This window comes from Agelaius tricolor, unplaced genomic scaffold, assembly GCF_023055355.1.
Source record: "Agelaius tricolor isolate 1412-34295 unplaced genomic scaffold, bAgeTri1.0.p SCAF_25, whole genome shotgun sequence".
Taxonomy (NCBI): domain Eukaryota; kingdom Metazoa; phylum Chordata; class Aves; order Passeriformes; family Icteridae; genus Agelaius; species Agelaius tricolor.
Genome location: NW_027269285.1, coordinates 9833987 through 9855000, shown reverse-complemented (window position 1 = coordinate 9855000; position 21014 = coordinate 9833987). Strand labels below are relative to the sequence as shown.

General features: G+C 45.6%; 1 protein-coding gene across 7 annotated transcripts in view; it reads right to left on the bottom strand.

Annotated features, from left to right (window-relative positions):
• AUTS2 (activator of transcription and developmental regulator AUTS2) overlaps positions 1-21014 on the bottom strand; it is an 805512-nt gene that overhangs the window by 157260 nt on the left and 627238 nt on the right. The gene's annotated exons all lie outside the window — the stretch shown is intronic.

The following is a 21014-nucleotide window of genomic DNA, read 5'->3' as shown; positions in this document are numbered from 1 at the left end:
GGAGCCATTCAGCACTCTGAGAAGTCCCTGCTGATTAAAATAGAATATCTGAAAAATTGGAAACAGCTTTGGAAACCCAGCCCAGAGATGAGTGGAGAGGAATGGAAAGTGGGATCATGAGCCAAGGCAATAGGAAAGGAGGATGGTGAGAATAATGTGGGAGATCCCACACCACTGCAGAACTGTCAGGTAATACTGGAGGCTTCTGCAGGTAAAACAGGTCTAGAAAGGACTCAAATGACATGAGGAGTCCTGGGTCCCTTCTGCAGTAGATAATTGCAGTTATTTATTTGCAGTCTGCAATTGGGAAGGGGCATCTGCTGTTCTCTCAGCCTACTCAGCTTCTGGTGATGAGATGCAGCTTTTTTACCATGGACAGCCAGCAAAGAGAAACAGGACCATGCTTGATCTTTTGGTTAACCTTGTTAGTGCCAGCTGGACTCTTGCTCTGGCCCACAACACCTGCCTCAAGCCTTTACCACGACTGACTCCACAAGCTGAGGGTAGCTTGAGCTGTTGTGTTCCCCCTCCAGGAAAAGACACACTGCCATCACATAACAGCAAGTACAACTGAAAGCACAAAGCATGCATTCAACTACCCAGATTAACTCCTTACATTGAAAATAAAGGATAAATGATGAAACATAAAGAGCTAGATGCAAAGAATATATTATTACATTGCTAAGAAAACAGAAGAGAAAAAGCCCACCCCCCAGATAACTCAAGGTACATAAATGTGACTGTCTACTTAAAAAGTAGCTCAGATGAGTCAGACAAATTGGTGACACAAGAAGGCAACCAGCTCAGTTCCCTGTTTCCTGCAGAGACACCAGCAGCACACCCCTGACTGCACACACTCATCCCTGTCTCCACAAACTTCCTGCAGCTCAAGGACTTTGGAGCCAGAGGCTTCTGTCATCTAAAGTTGGGCATGGATCTTTTCCCCATGAATTTGAAAATAGGATGGAGATGATATTTATTCCCTAAACTGAAGAACAAATCAACATCTTTCCAGCCCATAAGTTTCAAAATAGCAATTTGCTGGTACCCAAGTGTCATGCTCACCCTTGGCCACAGTGATGGATTTCACTAAGAGCTGAATTCTTTTATCAGTGTGTTTTTCTCAGCTAATTTAGCACTGATGAGATGGTCCTCAGTGACAAGCCTGGCAGCTGCCCCCTCCTGGTGTCAGCAAACCCGGCAGTGTCCTCCCCCTGTCCCCAGCAAGCGCCAAGCCCGAGCTGCAGGAGCTGTGCCTGGGATGGGCAGCCAGTCCTGCCCCGGAGTCCTGGCAAAGCTCAGTCTCTGCCAGGCCTGTCCTGAGCTCTGCCTGGCCCTGCTGGGAATGGGGCTGGCCCCCAGTGGGCTCCTTCCACGCAGGTCAGGAAGCGTCAGATGGTGACGGCTGCAAACCAGTGACCTACATTGCCAGTCCCCAGAGCCATCTGAGACCCCACCGTTTCTCATTAGCAACAGATTCTTATTTATTTCACATAGTCACTGGCTTCTGCCAACAGACAGCACTCCTAATTAAAAGCTGACTTCTTTCATAACCTACAAAGTCCTACTTCCACCTCTGCCCCAAGGTGCAGGGAAATGTGAGCTTCTGTGTGTCCTCCATTTAGAGGCAGGCTCCACAGACAAAGCAAAGATGCATTTTGTTTCATTTTTTTTAAAGACAGCAGAAAGCAACAAAGTTTGAAGGACATTCAACATTTATGCTGTGTGCCCACTTAATATCACAAGGGACTTTCCATGGGAGCAAAGGTTTTCTTAATAAAGGGTCTCATTGGCCAGCTGGATCAAATCATGTATACACCGATATCTTGCTTCTGGCAATACCTTAAACCCCCAGTTAGGAGAGCGTAGAGATTGCTGTGGCCTTGAAACTGTAGCATGGTTTATACATGGTGTACACATCTTTGAGGATTTGGAGAAATCTACAAGGGATCTAATGCTTTTCCACCTATTGACATTTACAAAGCAGTTTAAATCATGCATGAGAGGCCTCAGGCACATGTAGTTCACAAAACATAACTCTGTGCTCCCAGGGAATTGGAGCTGACCACGGCTCTTTATTAGAACCGACAGTGAAAGACAGCTCGTGCAGAACCCGAACCTGGGCTGCAATGCAGAGATGACAGACTTAATGCCACTGGATGTATTATGCAGATTACCCAACCCAAGCCTTGCTTGTTAAGTAAGTTTCATGCTTTCCTCACTCCCACTGCCCCTCTTAGGAAATATCCTCCCTGGCTTTATCAAGGGAGCTGTTTCCTAAATTCCTTGATCAATCACCTGCTTTCCAGGACTTCAGACACACCGAGTTAGCTCTGAAGATAAGACAGCCATGCTTAAAGAGTGGAAAACAGTTAAACCTTTGCACCTATTAGCACAGCAGTGCCAGGCACAGAGCAGATGAATACCTTAAAAACTTAACAGCTATTTTGCTGATGAAAGAATAGGAGGGATTTTAAGGAATCCATCATCCCTGACAAGTCACCTTGTAGCTGTGAATTCCCAGTGAAATGTAATTTTTGAATGTATGCTTTTGCTGTGTACATTCAAACGAAAAGCAAAATCCTGAAATCCTTGCCCAAGTTTTGACCAGTTTTTCATTAAGCTCTGAAACTTTCTAATACACATTATCTGAGAATCGGCCTTTCTACCAGGAGAAAGAGATTTTTTGACATTTGATTGTATCTTAAAACTTGTAAATGGTGCTTAAAACACACCTGTACAGGAGAGCATTCTACATTCTTCATGTACAAGTGTCACTTGTGAAGCCCCTCTTTTGGTGACCCCTGTTCAAACTGGCATTTTCACTGAGTCCTTCTGGACTCAGACACACACCTGGAGGTTCCATGCTCTACACAGGGAATTTGTTTTGAGATGTGAATTTAAGCCACTAACTGATACACTGGCAGGCTCCTGGCACTGCATGTTCCAGTGTCCACCCATGTAAAGATTGCATTTGCATACATATATAAAATAAAATTTTTTAAAAAGTCCTCAAGATTAATAAATACAAGTTTGTGTACAAAATGCATGCAAACATGTACACTCAGATGCAAATTTTTAATATATTATATTACATATGTATGTGCTTTTTTTTTCATACTAATTGAAGGAAAATAAAGGGTTTTTTTTAAAAAAAAACTGAGCTTTTTTTAAAACTGATCTTTGCAGTGACATATCTGAATTATTACTACTGGTTTTCCCTAGCAGCAAGGTAGGTCACATTAGGCTTGACCTAATAAAAATAAGTTGCTTAATATCACACTTTCAGGGCTGCAGAAGTGCTACTGGCAAATTGAAATTACTGATTTTTTTTTTTTTTTTTTAACGAAATAGGAAGCAGAAACAGATGTAGAACAACGACTCTGCTTAAGGGGAATGAAGGGAAGGGAATGTTTTTCACAACACCAGTTTGGTTTTCTTTTAAATCCCAACTCCAAAAAGCCATGAAAGCCCCTCCCAAAAGGCATGTGATGAACATCAGCACAAACAAGCTTAATATAGGGCCCATTTCCAGCCTGCTTTTGTTACTGGCTGTAAAACACATGGCAAGGTGTAAAGGCTGACACCAGTGGAGACATAGGAGGCATTTAACTCTCACATGTAGAATCATGGAGTGACTCCACCTCCTCAGAAAGGAGCCTGAGCACACAACAATGAACGTTTCATACGATTCTAACACTCGATTCATGGCTGATGGGAGGTTATAATTGACTTCAGTGCTACTGGAGTAGGGCCCTAAATAGAACAGGCACCTGCACATTGTAGAGGGAGAGAAGTTAAATCTGCTCAGCTGCTTTGTTCCCAGGTTTTTCTAAAATACCTTTGCCATGGATACTGCAGCTTTCTCACCGGAGAGAGGGTGCTCCGGGTCAGTGCCAGGCTCAGCAGCTCCCCGGGGCAGGGCTGCAGCCAAAGCTCAGCTCAGCTCAGCCAGCACAGCCCCACAGAGTCACAGAGTCACAGCAGGATTGAGTCACAGAATCACAGCCCCACAGAGTCACAGCAGCACTGTGTCACAGACTGACAGAATCACAGCCCCACAGAATCACAAAATCACAGCCTCACAGAATCACAGCAGCACTGTGTCACAGACTGACAGAATCACAGCCCCACAGAGTCACAGCCCCACAGAGTCACAACTCCACAGAGTCACAACTCCACAGAGTCACAGACTCACAGAATCACAGCCCCACAGAGTCACAGCAGCACTGTGTCACAGACTCACAGAATCACAGCCCCACAGAGTCACAGCAGCACTGTCACAGCCCCACAGAGTCACAGCCCCACAGAGTCACAAGTCCACAGAGTCACAGACTCACAGAATCACAGCCCCACAGAGTCACAGCAGCACTGTGTCACAGACTCACAGAATCACAGCCCCACAGAGTCACAGCAGCACTGTCACAGCCCCACAGAGTCACAGCCCCACAGAGTCACAAGTCCACAGAGTCACAGACTCACAGAATCACAGCCCCACAGAGTCACAGCAGCACTGTGTCACAGACTCACAGAATCACAGCAGCACAGAACATCCTGAGCTGGAAGGGACCCCCAAGGATCATCCAGTCCCACTCCTGGACCCAAACAGACACCCCAACAATCCCAGCCTGGGCATCCCTGGAGCTCCTGGAGCTCTGGCAGCCTCAGGGCTGTGCCCATTCCCTGGGCAGCCTGGGCAGTGCCAGCACCCTCTGGGGGAAGAACCTTTCCCTGATATCCAACCTGATCAGCAACAGCAGCTCCCAAGCAGTTTTACTCATTGTTGTCTCAAAGTTCATACTTCTTCAGCCATTGTGTATGTTAAATCCAAGATAAATTTCCAAATGCCATAGGTTTTCATCAGGTAAAAAAATTGCTTTAGAAATATTGCTCTCAGTTCACATCAGATAAGAAGCACTAAAATTAATTTTACAGTGCATCTAAACATTACTTTATACATAGGGGGATCACTGTGATACAGGCTGGTCTACCAGGTAAATGCCATCATAGCCAACCTCACACTTGTAAGAACAGCAGCAAAACACCAGTGAAAGACTGGGATAACTCATCAGCTACTGACCAAACTGCTGCAAATGCCCAAGAGCTTTAAACACTGAAATTCATCACATATGTCAAAATTCTGATGTTGAACCATTTACAGAGCGTTGAAAATTGGCAGAGAATAAATACTGAGAGAGGAAAAAACCTCAAAATCAAATAGTCACCACAAACTGTATGAGGGAGGCTGTAAGTTGATGACTCAGAGATTGAGGATGGGTTTGCATATTATACCAATTCACTTCTCATCTGAAACTCCAAAGAACTTACTAATATCAAAACAGTACATCTGAAAAACAAGCAGAGATTATTTAGCAGAAATAGCAAGGAAAAACTATCTTGTATCAGTAAAGCTGACATGTCAGCAGCTTCTTTGATCAAATTGCAGCTAAACTCAGTGCAAATGTAGTTGCAATATAAAATAAGGCAGGATTGTTTACCTTCAATAGTCTATAAATATCCTTCTAAGGGCAGAACAGCTGCTTTACTGAGAAGTGCACAGATGCAGTTACAACTCCTCATCTATAATTACAAGAATAAACTATATTTCACATTTCTTTCGTTTCCAGGTTCTTTGATGTTACATCTGATAGAATGGCAATGAGATGGAGAGACCAGCACAGGTCAGTCTGGCAGCTTCAGGTGGTTCAGCTTAGCCAGGCCCAGGGCAGGGTCACCTGTGGCCACTGCTCAGGAGAGGACACCACAGGGCAGTTTCCTTATGAATGACAGTCATGAAGAATGAAGTCTTCTTATGAATGACAAAAACTGGGGAATTCCAGGAACTGTTTGTAGATTTGATGTGGCCTTTTTGTAGTTGTTCACTTGCTAGTTTTTGAGAATATTCAATTTTTTCTGCTCAAGAGGGTCACCTGTGGCCACTGTTCGGGAGGGGACACCACAGGGCAGGGTCATCCTGCTCAGGGGACACCACGGGGCTGGGTCACCTGTGGCCATTGCTCAGGAGGGGACATCACAGGGCAGGGTCACCTGTGACCACTGCTCAGGGGACACCACAGGGCAGGGTCACCCTGCTCAAGGGACACCACCATCCCTCTGTGAGGGAGAAATCTCCTGAGGGACAGGCACCTCCTGAGGGAGAGGCACCTCCTGAGGGAGAAGCACGGCCTGAGGGAGAGGCAGGGCCTGAGGGAGAGGCAGGGCCCGAGCTGGAAGCTGCAGACCCATGGATCCCCCAGGCCGAGGCGGTTTGGGTGCAGCAGCTGTAAAAGCCATTCCCAGTCACACGAGGGTGTTGGAGCCATGAGGGCTGAGCTCTGCGGGGCAGGGAAGGAGCCCGAGCTGCTGCTGCCTCCCCTCAGCACAGCTCACACCGAGGGCAGCCATAGCCACGGGACGGCCCTGACGGCCCTGCAGGCCCGGCCTGGCGGGAGACAGTGGCCAGCACTCGGACTCAATGATGTCCTTGTGGGTCCTTTCCAGCTCAGGATAGGCCATGATTGTCTGAAAAATAAGTGTGGCTCTGTCACAGCCATGTGTGTGTGTGTGTGTGTGTGTGTGTGTGTGAGAGGGTGGGCCAGGCCGGGAGCCCCAGTGCACTGAACAGGCTGCAAGCTTTGCCGAGTACCGTGGGACTGCTGCCTGCTGCCCAAACGGCTCCTTCCCCTCCCTTTGATCCAGCAGCTCATTTAAAACATTTCTGTCTGTCCTGTGAGTGCTTCCTTGTCATCTCTGGCCAGTCCCCAGTCTGTCACTAATTGGCACCGCTGTTGTCAGGCTTGGGAATGAGGCCAGGGCCAGAATGGGCAAGAAAAATAATCCCCTGCTCATTGCCCAAAAAGGCTGGTTCTCATTGGGATCATTGCTGAAACACACACACGGGAAGGCTACAAAAATCTGCTGCTGCCCCTGTTCTCTGGGAGCCCAGCTCGCTCTCAGGGGATATTGATCTCAATACGCGATTTAAAAATGCATAAAATACATTTTTTTCTCTCTCTATTTGATAGATATAATTATGGCAGTCCCTAGAACAACATGCCTGTTTGTAGACTGCCTTCAAAATCATCTAATTTGTATTGCCAGATGGTATGAATGATTGCTACAGATAAACTTTGGATACGTTCCATTATTAATTGACAGAAGCATGGTCACAGCAGAACACTCATCCCACACTGCCTAGCTGACAATTAATGGTTAAAAGATGAAACTACTGAGGAAAAAATGAGTCCCCTGAGTTCCAAGTCCCATTTTATAGCCTTGAGAACTAAATTTAAATAACCAAAATGTATTATGCTCTCAGATCTCTCTACCAACCTCCTTGCACTTGTGCAATTCCCAGCCCTGCCAATAGCGCTTTACAAACGATGGGATGCAGGCTTGGTGTGCCATCCAGTGGGATGGGATGGGTGGAGTGTGACAGTCTTATGGCAGGTTCAAGAAATCACAGTTGTAACAAGCAAATGTCTCCACTGAGGCTCACTGCAGATGGCTGGTTTGGAGCTCATCTTCCACAGAAAACACAAACGGAGCCATTGCAACAAAGAACACCAAATGCTGGGTGTTGTAGACATGAGACTTGCACTCAGAGCAATGGTGAAGTCACCAGGAAATGAGAAAACCTCAGATCTATGTGTTTTAGAACCCTGATCTCAAATAATCATGTCCTCAGTGAATTAAGCAAAAGCTGAGAAAAAGTCAATTGTTTACTGAATAAATGTTTCATTTTTCAAGCTATTCCACACAATATACACAGACAGAACCTTTTCTAGAAAAGGAGACAAGCTTTGGGATAAAGAACATTCACCAGTGACACAGACCTGAAATACAAATAGATGATGAAGGATGCACTAAGATGTGAAAAAAGAAAAGGAAATGCTTTTTAGCTTCTTGACTTGCAATGTTTTTTCCTCTTAGTACCTACTGAACAGCATGACAGATCTTAGAAACAATATTTATACTTATAGCACAACTTTCATCTGCAAACTCTTGCATGTCATATAGATTTGCACACTCCTTTTCATAAACACACATCCTGAGCATAAACTGCTGAAAAGGTAAATAAATTACTTCTCCTGAGGTAGAACAATATGGCAAGCTGGCAGAGAACACCTATATGTGACCTAGAGACTGCTGTGAACAGGGCTCCAGCTGCAGAATGGGTTTTGCTCTGCCCTCCTGTACACATGGAATGGCTATAATGATTTGCAGTGGTCACAAATATCCCAGTTCAAAAGCTGAGCTGTGGATCCAGGTCTTTAGTGATGGTAGGGCACTGATTTGGATGTGCAGAAGGTAAACATGCCTGGAAAAAAAAAAAAAAATACCCAACTTGTGAAGGGCACAGATTTCCTTTTTGTTTTATTTGAGTTCAGGTCCAGCCTCATGCTATGCTCTGGTGTGTTTCTGACCTCGTTCCTCAGGCCTAGGCATGGCTGCCTTTCCTCTGGCTGGGATCTGTGGCATAAACACAAAGGTGATACCCACAGTCAGCATCAGATCTGACTGTTCCCGACAACTCCTGTGATACAGCAACCTCAGGGACTCGAGGACACATCTGTGAGTAGATGTAGTAGCTGCCATCTGCACGAACTGCATTATTTAACTGCATTGGCACTGATTAACATTTGCTGTAACCTATGGTAATGGGCTCTGGGGGCTTTCCATGTCTGCTACACAGTGGCAGCTGATGTCTCCTGCTCCATCCTTAAAACAGGATGTTTTAATTTTTAATGGAGCACATGTTCGATTGGCTATACAAACAGGCTAATCTGCAAAGCATGTGCTCAATAACAAGCCAAGCTATGCAGCCAGAATAACAACACTGCTCTGCCATGCACGAGATGCAAAAGGCTTCCTGCTCTGTGCCACCATGGCTCAGTGCTGATGGTCAAGAGAAATGACTGTGCACGTTCCCCATTTCAACAGCAGCCCTCAGGAACTGCCTGTTCCTCAGCTGCACCTCAGGCTGCCAGCTCATTCTCATTTGGGGAACCGAACTGGAGAGTTGACAAAGGTCAGGTGCCTGGAACAGCAATCATGGGGAGGCAAAGCTGAGAGGGGAGAGCTCGGCCAGGGCTAGCGTGCAGGGGGGAGAAATCAGCTGGTGGGCATTTAGGCAGAGAGCAGAGATGTGGACACTTCTCCAGTGCTGGAAACAATGCATGAATAAAATCCTGCACGACTGTTACTCCTCTCCCATTTCCATAACCCACAGCCACCGTCCTCAGGGCTTGTCTCCTGAAATCACAGTGTCAACATGGAGTGTGCAACAGCCCAGGCAGCCCTCTGACCCTGCTCTGGCCTACATCCACCCCATGCACTCTGTTCCTGCTCCCAAGGAGAGGAGGATGCTCCACAGGCTGTTTTACCCTGTTCCTGCAGTGTGCAGGGAGGCTGACACAGCCCCCAGGGCCCTGCCCTGAGGGAACATTCCTGGGGTGGGATACAGGCCCTGACTGGTGTCCTGCAGCCAAACAAGGAGCAAAAATCACTTTCACAACAAGAAAATGCTAAAAAAGCAAAAGAGGAGAAAAATAAAGGCAGCAGAATAAGTGTTGACATATTTCTTGGGGAGTCTTAAGCAGATGGGTGGGAATCCAGGAATCTTGGGCCTTCAGGGTGCCTGTGGAAGCTCGTCAGGTTATTAATTTCCCAGACTGAAGGAGTATGCTTCGGTTTCAGATTTTTTTCTTGTAAGAAGAATGTTTTTCACAGTTCAGTAGGGTTTTTATCTGTTTCTTTGAATCATTGTTACCTCTGACCTGATTTGTCTACAGAATATGTCAAATCTGTAACAAGCACGGGCTGATTAAACAATTAATGGAATGCTATTTTAGGACAGCCTTGTCTTGCACCAAACCTGTACTCATGACTGTTTCTGACACATAAACATGAACTGACCTTTCAAAAAGGTCACTTTTATTTTTCAGTTTTCTTCCATGATGAATTATGCTTTTGAGAAAGACACTAAATTACTGAGCCTTTCATTAGATGTAAGAAAGTTGGAGAAATGTTAAGAGGGATTTCTTTCCTCTGGTCTTCAAAAAGTATACTTAGGAAGCTGTTTCATGACTGCATTAGTAAATACATCTACTGAGCTAATGAACACCTTTTCCTGCCTTAAGATATGAATTTTGAAGATGCTAACTCAATTATCCCCCCCATAAGTGGCCAGCCAGGTCTCAGTGCAAGAACTTCAGCACTGAGAAATGTAATCTGCCTATGGAAGCAATGGATCCATTTCCAGCAGTGTTCTGCTGCCAGAGAACAGACCTGGCATTCACCCTTTGCCTGTGGTTACCCTGGAAGCACATGTGAAAAATCAGACTGTTATTGCTCATTTTAGGGTTTTGGAAGGTGATGGAATATTCCAAAAAACACATATAAAAAACATTGTAAATTCTCTGTGAACTCAGAAGAAAGGGTAAAACATCCTCACACAGCAACCTAAAATCCCATTTGGTGAATGCTGCTCAGTCCTGGGTGGAACAAGAGAAATCCCAGCCCGAGCTGAAATGCTCCATCTCCCTCCCAGCAGCATTATCAGCCTGAGCTGAGCTCCACAACAATATCTAAATCAGTGAGGGCAGTATTAGAGTTTAAAGATAAAGCAAGTATTGATTGGTGTGCTGAGGCCCAAGCTATGAACCCTTTTGATAAGAGACCTTGTTTATTTGAGAAGTCAAAAGCTCCCAGGATTGTAACCAGATTCTGGGCAGGCACAGTCTCCTGCCATGTGAGGGGCAAACAGAAGATCTCTGGTTACATTTCCTTCTATCACAACAGCCCTTATCATGTATGACATAGTCCCCAGCACAGCAGCAATTGTGTGAGCCCAGCTCTCAGGCAGTCTGGGGAGAGAAAACCAAAGCCATGGAACTGAGGTCTCTGCACTACACATTGAGAAAGCTGACTCCAGCTCATCTGTAACTCAGGAAGGTTTAGTCTGCCCTACAGAAACCAAAACGCTGCTACATTAATGCACAAGGGTGTCCTTTCCATCAAGTTTCTTAATTAGCTTATCTGGAGAAAAAACTATACCAATCAAATTAAATATTAATCACATATAAACTGCTGATCACAATCAGCTGGGGGTTCACGCATGCAGAACGTTGGGATCGCAGTGTGATTTCTTTTCCCTGAGAGTTTCCTCCTGCTCTCTTTCCATTGCAAATTTAGCAAATTCATACAAGAAACAAAGCCTGAGTTTTCAAGTACAACATGAACAACAGACCAGAAGTTTTTCTACACTAAAATATTGAACTAAAAATCCAGTTCCTTTAAATCTTTCTAAATCCTTGCCTCTGATTGGGTTCATTAATAAACATGCTGGTTTTGTTACAGGGAGTGACATATGGCATAATCCGCTAACAGGAAGAAGTATTTTGCATTTTATTGTAGAAAACAAACATGCAAACAGGTTTTCACAGATGGCTTTCTTAGCTTCTGGGAGGAAAAAAAAAGCTTAATAATGCTTGAAAACAATTCTTTCCCCCCCCCTCTTATAAGAGGAGAAGGAAAAAAATTGACTAGAACTGCTTTTCAATTAAAGTAAGTTCTACTCTAGATATCAGCTGTGCCCCAGCTTCCTTCATACTACTGCTGCTTCTTTAGTTATGCATGAAATAAAAGCCTATCAACTTGCCAGTATCTGACAATATGTGCCCAGGGAAAAAAAACAAAAGGAAACTAAAACAAAAAACCCTGGGTGAAATTCTTGTCTTTGGTTAACTGCTGAGTGCTGTGAGAAAACCACCAAAGTAACCACAGAATGCTTTTAATCAGGAGGGATTTGGATCTCAAGAACTAGACCTCTGCCCATATTCCCTTATCACACTGCTGGCTTGATCATGTGTGAGGATGTGAAATCTACGGTCCATAGCATTGGAAAAAGAGTGTATTATTTAAAATTTAAATTACAAATAAGCTGCACTAAGTCTTACATTTGCAAGTATTGCGATGGGTACAGAAGTAAATACTTCTGTACCCATCGCAATACTTGCTAATGTAAGGCACCTTTCTCTTCTGGTCATTGTCCCTCAGACTTGTGATGCTGTTCCCTCACCACCTTCTCTCTGCAGCTGCTTGGGAACAACACAGACCTCACCCTGGAGCTCTCTGTGTGAGATTTGCAGGATCATTTTGCAGTTCTGTCCAGCATATCCAGCCCTGTACAATCCCAAGGCAGCCCAGTTCTCTGCCCATGGCATGAACACTCCTTGCAGCAAGCACAGAGCTAGCTCCCTGTCTGTTTGTGAAGACTGTGATGTCTGCAAAGAACCACCAAGTATTATGGCCCACTGTAGTGCCCCAAAGCTTTTTGAGATCTGATGTTAAATGAATGCTTTAAAATACCTACTATTTCCACCTGATTAAACCTCTGCCCAGAGAGGGAGGTGATTCCTTCCCACAGGTGACAGTGAAGTTGTCCCTAACAGTGAGAGAAGCGTTTGAACAACTCGTTTGCCTGAGCTTGCACATTTCCACCCTCCTCTGACCAGAAAGCAGGCTGCAAACCCAGCTGCCAGCCTGTCTAGTGGAAGGTGTCCCTGCCCATTGCAGGGAGGTGGAATTGGGTGATCTTTATAAGGTCCCTTCCAACCCAAACCACTGGCGGATTCTCTGACCTGCTCTGAGTAGTACAGAAACCAGCACAGAAACCTTTCCTGCACTCTGCAATGCTGCAGCTGTCCCTTCCTCACCCTTGGTGGAGGAGAACTGTTCATCCATAGAAAGGCTGAAAGCTGTGGCAGTTCTGCAGGTGAGGTAACAGTGGAACCAGGAATGGTCCTGCCTGTTAATTTCCAGTTTTATCCCCAGGACTATACCAGAAGAGAGAAATACTCTTTCCAACAGGAAGAACAGTGAGTTCCAAACTCCTACAACCCCCTTGCACTTTGGAAGGTCCCACACTCCCTAGGGGAGCAAAGCCTAGAACATTTGTTATTGCCATACCAGTCTCACGGAGTAGGAAAGACCCAGTTTCTGTAGGATGGGAAAAGGGGATCAGCTCAGTCCAGGGACTGCAGGATTCAGGTTTGCCCTGTGCTAAAACACAAACCCAGTGTTACAGAAGTTCCCTGCATTAGGTGTGCTTAAGCACTTGTGTTATTTAGGTGGTGAAAGCAGCCAGCCTAATCCCTGTATCTCTTTCGCATAAGGAATCTGAGCTGACAGCATTTAATCAGCTCCAAATTTACACTACTGATACCTTTTCCATTTAATCACGACTGCAGCCTTTTGAGAAGTAATTCCCTTTGGTTAAAATTAACAATGACAGGCTGTGTTTTTACACACTGTTGAAATGTGTAAAACAATCAGATGGAGAAAAAAAAATATGCCCTCCTTTTTCCAAGCTGATTTACGATATATATGCAAACCCTATTAAAGTTAAACCATGCTTTTCAACGAAATGAGGATTTTCAACAAGCTGCTCTCCATTTTATTTAAGGATCCCAATGACTGATACAAACAGTGGTAATCAGCTCTATTGCTAATACAGGATATTTGGGCTGAGAGATAACACTTAACCCCTAAGTGAGAAACAGCTCATAAATCACAGCCACTTTGTAGGGAAACTTAAGACCCTCTCTTGTGAGCAGAAATCAGATGATATCCTGCTGAGACCCATTATACTCCTTTCTCCAAAATCTAAAGGTTAAATATAAAGAGAAATTAATGTAGAGAAGGAAGGAGATCAGGGGAAGTGGGGACAGGAGTACATGGCTAAGAGGAATGCAAATACCTACATAACTGGGTTAATCCTATCACAACAGCTAAGACAAAACTGGGCAAGATGTGGTTACAGCTTGGAGGAAAAGCTCAGTTCTGGGGAAGTGGCAGGACCTGGCAGATGCCTTCTCACTGCCTCAGATGTAGGATACACCCCCACACCTCCCAGCACCTGCACAGAGGCAGCAGCACAAGTCCCTGCAGGTGTGGGGACACGAAGGGCACATCAGGCTGTGCAAGGCTGTGGCTGTTACAAGCTCTGGGATAATGGGATGCCCAGAGCTGGAAAAGGCATTGGAACCCACCCTTGTCTGGAGAAAACAACCCTGACTGGCAGCAGACATGGAGCCAAACTGACAGGTACCACGGGTCACCTGGAATCACAACAAACAGGATGAATTTGAGGTGAGAACTGGAAAGTATTGATTTAACCCTCCTAAATGAAGAAACACAGAAGTCCAGTGAGGAATTTCTCTGTGTCCAGCACTAACAACAATGTTAAGAGACAGAAGCTCAGTGGATTTGCTGGGAGGTCCTGTCCCACTGCAAATCAGCAGCAAGGTTTGAACTGGTTCATCTCAGCCATCAAATACTGCCCCAAACTGCTCAATCACAACCTGCCAGCTGGAAATCATTCATTGTAGCTGCTCCCTCGAGGATTCTTCTGTGTTTTGACCATGGAAAAGAGAGGTAAAAACCACTACCAGCAGCCTCCACAGCCGGGGACTGTTGGTGTCTCTGCAGGGCCCAGGTTCCAGTGTCTCTCCCTGCTTGTGGCACAGATGTGGATGTCACAGGGAAACCCCCAGGAATGAGAACACCCTGGTATGATGAGGTGTGGGGTTTGCAGGAGAGCAAACACAGAGGGGATGTCCCTTTGGAGAAGAGCAGAAGAACCCTTGGGATGTCCCTTTGGAGAAGAGCAGAACCCTTTGGTTCTGTTGGTTTTCCTGCCTCCCAGCTGCACCTCTTACAGGGTTTATCACCCTGGGGCTGTGGGCTACGAGCAGCCAAGCCCAGCTAAAGCTGTGGAACTCTTGTTTTTCTGGGAGCTGGTTGGAACTACGTTGTAGATAAACATGGACATTTCCTCCAAAGATTACACTCCACTACAACTTTTTCTGCCTGCGTGTGCTGCTTGCAGAATGTTGAACTTGTTTCCAAAATAAATAGCTCCCAAAGAGGGTTTAATAGGGTTTGCTGTTTTCCAGAGGAAATAGATTGCAAACAAACTGTTTCCTGCTCCTATTTCAAACAAATTTTGGTCCAATTATTTTCTTTTTTAGCATAAAGCTAAATGGACTATTCTGCCCTGTCCCTGACTGAGTCCAAGCGTAATTTCTTTTGATTATGCTTTTATGTTGCAAAATGCAGGGCTCTGGCGACAGAATGGATGGCTTGGGGAGACGGGCAGCAATTTTTTTCTCCTTTTTTATTTTTTCCTCTTTATTTTTTTTAAGTGTGCCAAAGCTTGTCAGTGTTCACTTTTGTGCCTGCTGTGCCTGAATAAAAACACTGAAGGAGGTAGAGGGTGGGAGGGAGGGAAAAACCCCTAAACAAAATAAGCACTGTCCCCCATGCCCAGAGGAGGCTGGCACAGAGGTGGGCAGAATTCAATAGCCTCTATGTAGGGCATATCTCAAGCACTGGATGAAGCCTGATTTCCGTTTTCTCCTTATTATTCTTACTGGGTTTATTTTTTTCCCTTAATCCAGTATTATTTTTTTTTTTTTCCCACTGGAGCAGTGACAATTAGTAGCAGTGGGGAGGGGAAACCTTGGCAGATTTCCCGTCCTGACCTTTAATCCAAAACACAACTACACAACTTGTGGTCCAAAAGCTTCCTAAAATAAAGCTCCATCCTTTTCTTTGTTTAATTTATACTCAGTGTTGATCAGAAAAGGGAAAGGCAGGGAAGGCGCCCTTGCTCCTCTTGATGGGAGTTGAATATCATCATGCTCCTGCTATGGTGGGGAAAGCTGGAAATTTGTCACTGTCTGGGGTAGTGGGGTATTACCAAGAACCAAACCTCTGATTTCCTTGAAGATAAAGACCTTTATTTTGGCTGCAATGTAGGAATGTACAAAACATGTTCTCATCTTCCAAGTCAAAGAAAGAAAGAAAGAAATCTGTTTCTATTTGTCTGGCTGTCTATAGCCCAGGGGTAATAAATTCTATTGCAGGGACAAGGATGAAAACCAATGTTTTTCATTTTTGATATCTGGATTAAAAAGAAAAAATCCAAGAAAAATCTTTATATGCCAGTCTGAATCAGCCTGCAAGGCCCTTCACAGAGGGAACCCTGGTGCAGGTTCTCAGCAAAGGCACCACCTCCTAGCCCTAATTACAGACAATTTTTTTATATGTATTTTTACATCTTTGACAGATCAAGAGAGAGGCATGTGCCTTGGTAATTACAGCACAAGTCTGGAAGGTTTCATTTTTCTACTGATTTGTAGTAATGCCTTGGGGCAAGTCACTTAATGCCTCTGCTAAACTTTCTGCTTGGGATCAGGACCCCAGTTATACAGTAGGACTCCAGAAGGAGAGGAGGAATGTCTGTGAGCATCTCCTCAGGAGGGTTTGATGTGTTTACTTGGAAAACCATATCTGGATGGGCTTTTCAGTCTGGGAAAGGCTGCAGCAATGGGTGTTGTCTTAGTCTGCATATCAGATATGAAATTGTAGCACTGCTTGGGCTCATATTCACAGAAAAAAAGATTTTAATCAGAAGTCCTCTTACTTATCTGCAAATAATTTGCTCCTGGGAAAGCAGAGCAGCTTCCAGTCTATTCCAGGTTCATCTCACACGTGCCCTGTGCTGCTTCTCAGCACGAAAATAAATTCTACCTCTAAGAGCCAACAGATGCACACGACAGGTTCCACCTGATACACAGCAAAAGGCCTTGGGACACATAAGTGACTACCAAATACCTGCTAGAGAGAGAGAAACTCAAACTCTTCTGTGGCTTTTAACTTAATATTTCTTAATTAAAATAAAATTGAAGAGAGGGGAGAGAAAAAAAATCCAGCCTTTAATTGTGTCAGCCACGGAAGAAATCTGAGATTGAGGGCTCCAGAGAAGAGAAAGTCCTTTTGGATTAAAACTCTACATTTTATATTTTATCTCCAAAAGGCTATAAATGAGGTTTGGGATTTAAAAAAGATTTCATATGATTTTGTAATTACCCAAGTTACTATTACCTGATTAACACAGGAATCCTAATAGTCTGTTGCACTTTCATTTCTCCAGTTGTGGTTGTCATGGGGCTTGGCACCTGTCACCTGTTCATTTACAGGCATTTTAATTAACCTACATTATGTATGCTTTTTTTTTCCCTTGGATTTAGTGCCTGAATTTCATATTAAAAAATAAAGTTAATAGCTACCTGAAGGAGGGCTGCTGCCAAAACATTCACAGTCAATTCTGCCACATCCATTTACCAGTACCTGTCACAGCTGAGCATCCACCAGTGCTTCATTGCAAGAAGTACAGGGTAGAATAAATTCTTCCTTCAGTGATATAGGCCTGACACCCAGCACTACAAATGTAGTTTTTTATGTGTAGCTGTAGACAACCTGGATGTGCCTTGTTACATTTGGACATCCTTTATGGGTCCTAATTCAGACAAAAAATCTTTTTTGAATTCGCCTGAATATTGACAGAAGAATCAGACCTTCCCCTTTGAGAACATAATCCTAGGGAAAGGAGTAAAGAGATAAAAATATCAGTAACAAAATTCCATCAAGTTAAATGGTTCCCCTCAGCCACTCAGAGCAGGTTGTTTCCATGTTTCACCAACCACTGCACCTGGACTGGCTTCAGAATGTGGAATTTACCCCAAAGACGAGGAGTGGCAGGTCAGGTCCCAGTCCCTTACACCAACTCCAGCACAGGTTTCACTGCAGAGCCAGCCCAGCCCAGCACACACAGCAGAGGTGCAGCAGGTGGGAGGGATGAGCAGACACTTCCTCCTGTGCAAATCAGCTCCAGGGCCCTAAGAAAGGTCCCTGGCAGGGGAGGGCACTGAGAGCCACCCCTGGGAAGGTCTCCTGGGCCCTGCAGAAAGACTGTGCTACCACTTGGACAATTATTGCAGGTAACCGGGTGCTCCTTCACCTGCTAGCACAGGCCAGCCCTTAACTGCCTACACTTTTACAGTGGCCTGTACGAGACAGGGAGAGGCTCATCTGTGACATGCAGATCTGAAAGAAGTGCAAAGCAGCAGTGAGTATTTACTGAGTATTTACCGAGTGTTTGCTGAATGTTTACTGCTCCCCCAGCTGTGTCAAGGAGCTCCTCACACCACTAAACCTGGCCTTTCCCCACTGAGCTCTGTCCCTCTCAGTCTGACTCTTCTTCCCCTCTGGGTGGAGGTAAACCTGCCCCAACTGCAAGGCCAAAATAAAGGAAACAAGCTGCCAGAGTGAGCCACTTCCCTCAAAAACCAGTTTTAATTTTCCAAGAAGATGCACTGTGCTCTGCACTGTGAGAGTAACCAGGCTTGGGTTCTGATGGTTTCCAGAAGTGTGTTTGCAGTCCAGCTCCCAGGGTGAGTGACCCCCTCCTGCTCTCTGAGCAGGGATGCATTTGGAAGCACACTCGGGTTACCAGCAGCGTGTTTTGTTAGAATTAACAACGATAATGTCAGGAGGGCTCTAATATGTTAGTTAATATGAAGCAGTTAAAGAGTTTTTTTCATTTCACACAGGCCCATGATGATCCTCAAGGCTGACAGATGAAGACACATGCATGGAGGAGAGACAGCGTCGGTGATTATGGATCTTATAACCCACTTGGGCCATTAACTCTAGGAATTGTCAGTATTCTGCCCTTCCAGAAGGAATTCACAGGTTGGTGTAAATGCAACTGCAGAATTTTTGCAGTGACAGCCCCTGTCTGACAGCAGCGCTCAGACCCTAAATGGAGCAAAGAGATAAAAAATACTCTGTAGTATTTGACAATTCCACCCTCTCAGGAGGCCAGGCTGGAGGACAGCAGTAACAAAGCAGGCCCAAACCAGTGTGAGCCCCATGCTGCTGCACATGGAGGAGTTAGCAGTGCTCTGAGACAGACTGGGGCACAGCACAGCCCAGCACAGTTTATGGGGAAATGTTTGTGGTTTAAATCAGATAATCAATACACACCTAATCACATACAACTGTCCCTTTTGACAACAGGTTAACAGAAATTACTTGTTGATTGGGTCTGCCAGCACCAGAATACAGTTTCCAGGGAGACATGAGCACTAGGAGGAAGGATGGGAAGACACAGAGCACCTCTCTACTGTGCAGGCATGGTACCTACCAGCCACAGTGTTAAACTTGGCACAATCCATGGATGGAACTCAGGAGAACAAACTCTCTGATCACATCAACATGAATAAATAGATGAGACCTCACCACCCAAACAGTGCAGAGAAGGACTAACCCTCACTCAAACAGGCCACCTGACTGTGCACCAGGAAATTGCTTTATTCATTCATTCATTCATTCAAATTCTTCTTCAAAACCTGTTCCTGGTCCCACAGATACAGGGACACAGCAGCCCCAGCTGATAAACCCAGCAGCAGCAGCAGCAGCAGCACATCACCCCTCGGTCTCACACCTCACAGCTCCAGGAAAATTAATAGGGAGCCTGAATCAAGTCCTTTAAAAATGAAAAGGAGAGCAGAGCTCCAGGAAGCTGATGGCAAAATTGATAATGAAAACACAGAAGACATTTCATTTAAGACAAGAACTCCAGCTTGCTTGGAACAGGAGGGAATTCTGCCTGCCCGCTATTCCTCTGTTCTCCCCCCTCACCTCCCATGTACCATCAGCTCCTTCTCTGCTCACACTCCCAGCCCTTTGTTCAGCCCTTAGAGCCGAGTCTGGGGCTGGGGCTGGGAGATGGGGACAAGGGGGAACTCGAGCTGGTGCTGGTTTGACAGCTCAGCACTTTGGGGGGAAGAGCCGGGCTCTGCTCTCCAGCCACCGCGCACAGATGTCAAACGGCTGCGGAGCGCGGAGCCAGCCCCCAGATCTTAATTCTTCAAGGATTAATTGTCGAGATGAGCTGCACTTCAGTACAGAATGAGAGAAGAGCTTTTTCCTTTTAGCATCAGCGCTGCTCCTCAGAGCCTGGATCTGAGCCATCCCTCCCCTCGCTGTTTGCCCCTCCATTCCCGGAGCCATCTTTGCCTGCAGTGCCTCTTGCATCAACAGCCAGGCAAGTACAGCTGGGAACTCTCCCAGGGCCCATAACTTCAACTGCACACAGTCTCCTGCTCCAGGCAATGATCTGCTCTGCTTCTTCCTACTTCAGCAGCTCTTTCTCACTAGCAAGAAGGACAATAAAACCCCCCAACTCCACCTCCCCAACCGTGATCCTGAATGTTCTGCATTTGTGTCAGTGCCTTTGAGTCACGCAGGAAGCGTGGCCACCACGAGAGGGGAGGCTGCCAGGCAGAGCCAAGGACTCGCAGTTCAATCCACCTTGCCAGCAGCAAAACAGGAGCATAATTCTTACCACAGCACTTCAGAGCAGGGCCAGGGAACACCAAGGGAAATGTCACCACGACTGGGTGCATGAGGTGAATGTGACCCTCTAAAATTAGCAGGAACTCGCACATCCCCTTTTTAGTGCTGCAATAATTCTCCCCGAGTAGGGAAAATAAAGACTGGAGCATACGGTTTCTATCTGTGCTGCACAGAAACTGATTAAAAATGCTAACAACCATGATTGTCCAACAACCAGGAGCTCCCAAGAGGCTCATACACACAGATGGTGATTAGTTTGGGATGGCCAGAACAATCACTAGTACCATGTTGCAGTAACACCCACAGACTATCTGTCACAGTCCCAGGAGACACTTAAAGGCTGTTTACTTCATACAGTTAACTTGAACCATAAGCTTTACAAGCCTCTTTGATACATTTTTAATCACTCTCCTCATAAACCTATAACATTTCCCTGCACTGGTACATGGTTGGGTTCTGTGTATCACAAACTCCTCATCAGGCTGGAGGGAGGATGACAGTGACATTCCTGGCGAGCCCACTGTGTCACTGCTGCCCAGAGCCCCATGTCACCTCTGCCACAATGCCCCATGTCCCCACTGTCCACACCCACCATGTCACTGCTGACTGAACTCACTGTCACTGCTGCTCAAACCCACCATGTCACCTCTGCCCAAACCCCTGTGTCCCTTGCCCAATTCCACTGTGCCACCTCTGCCAGAATCCCCCGTGTCACCACTGCCCAAACCCACTGTGTCCCCATT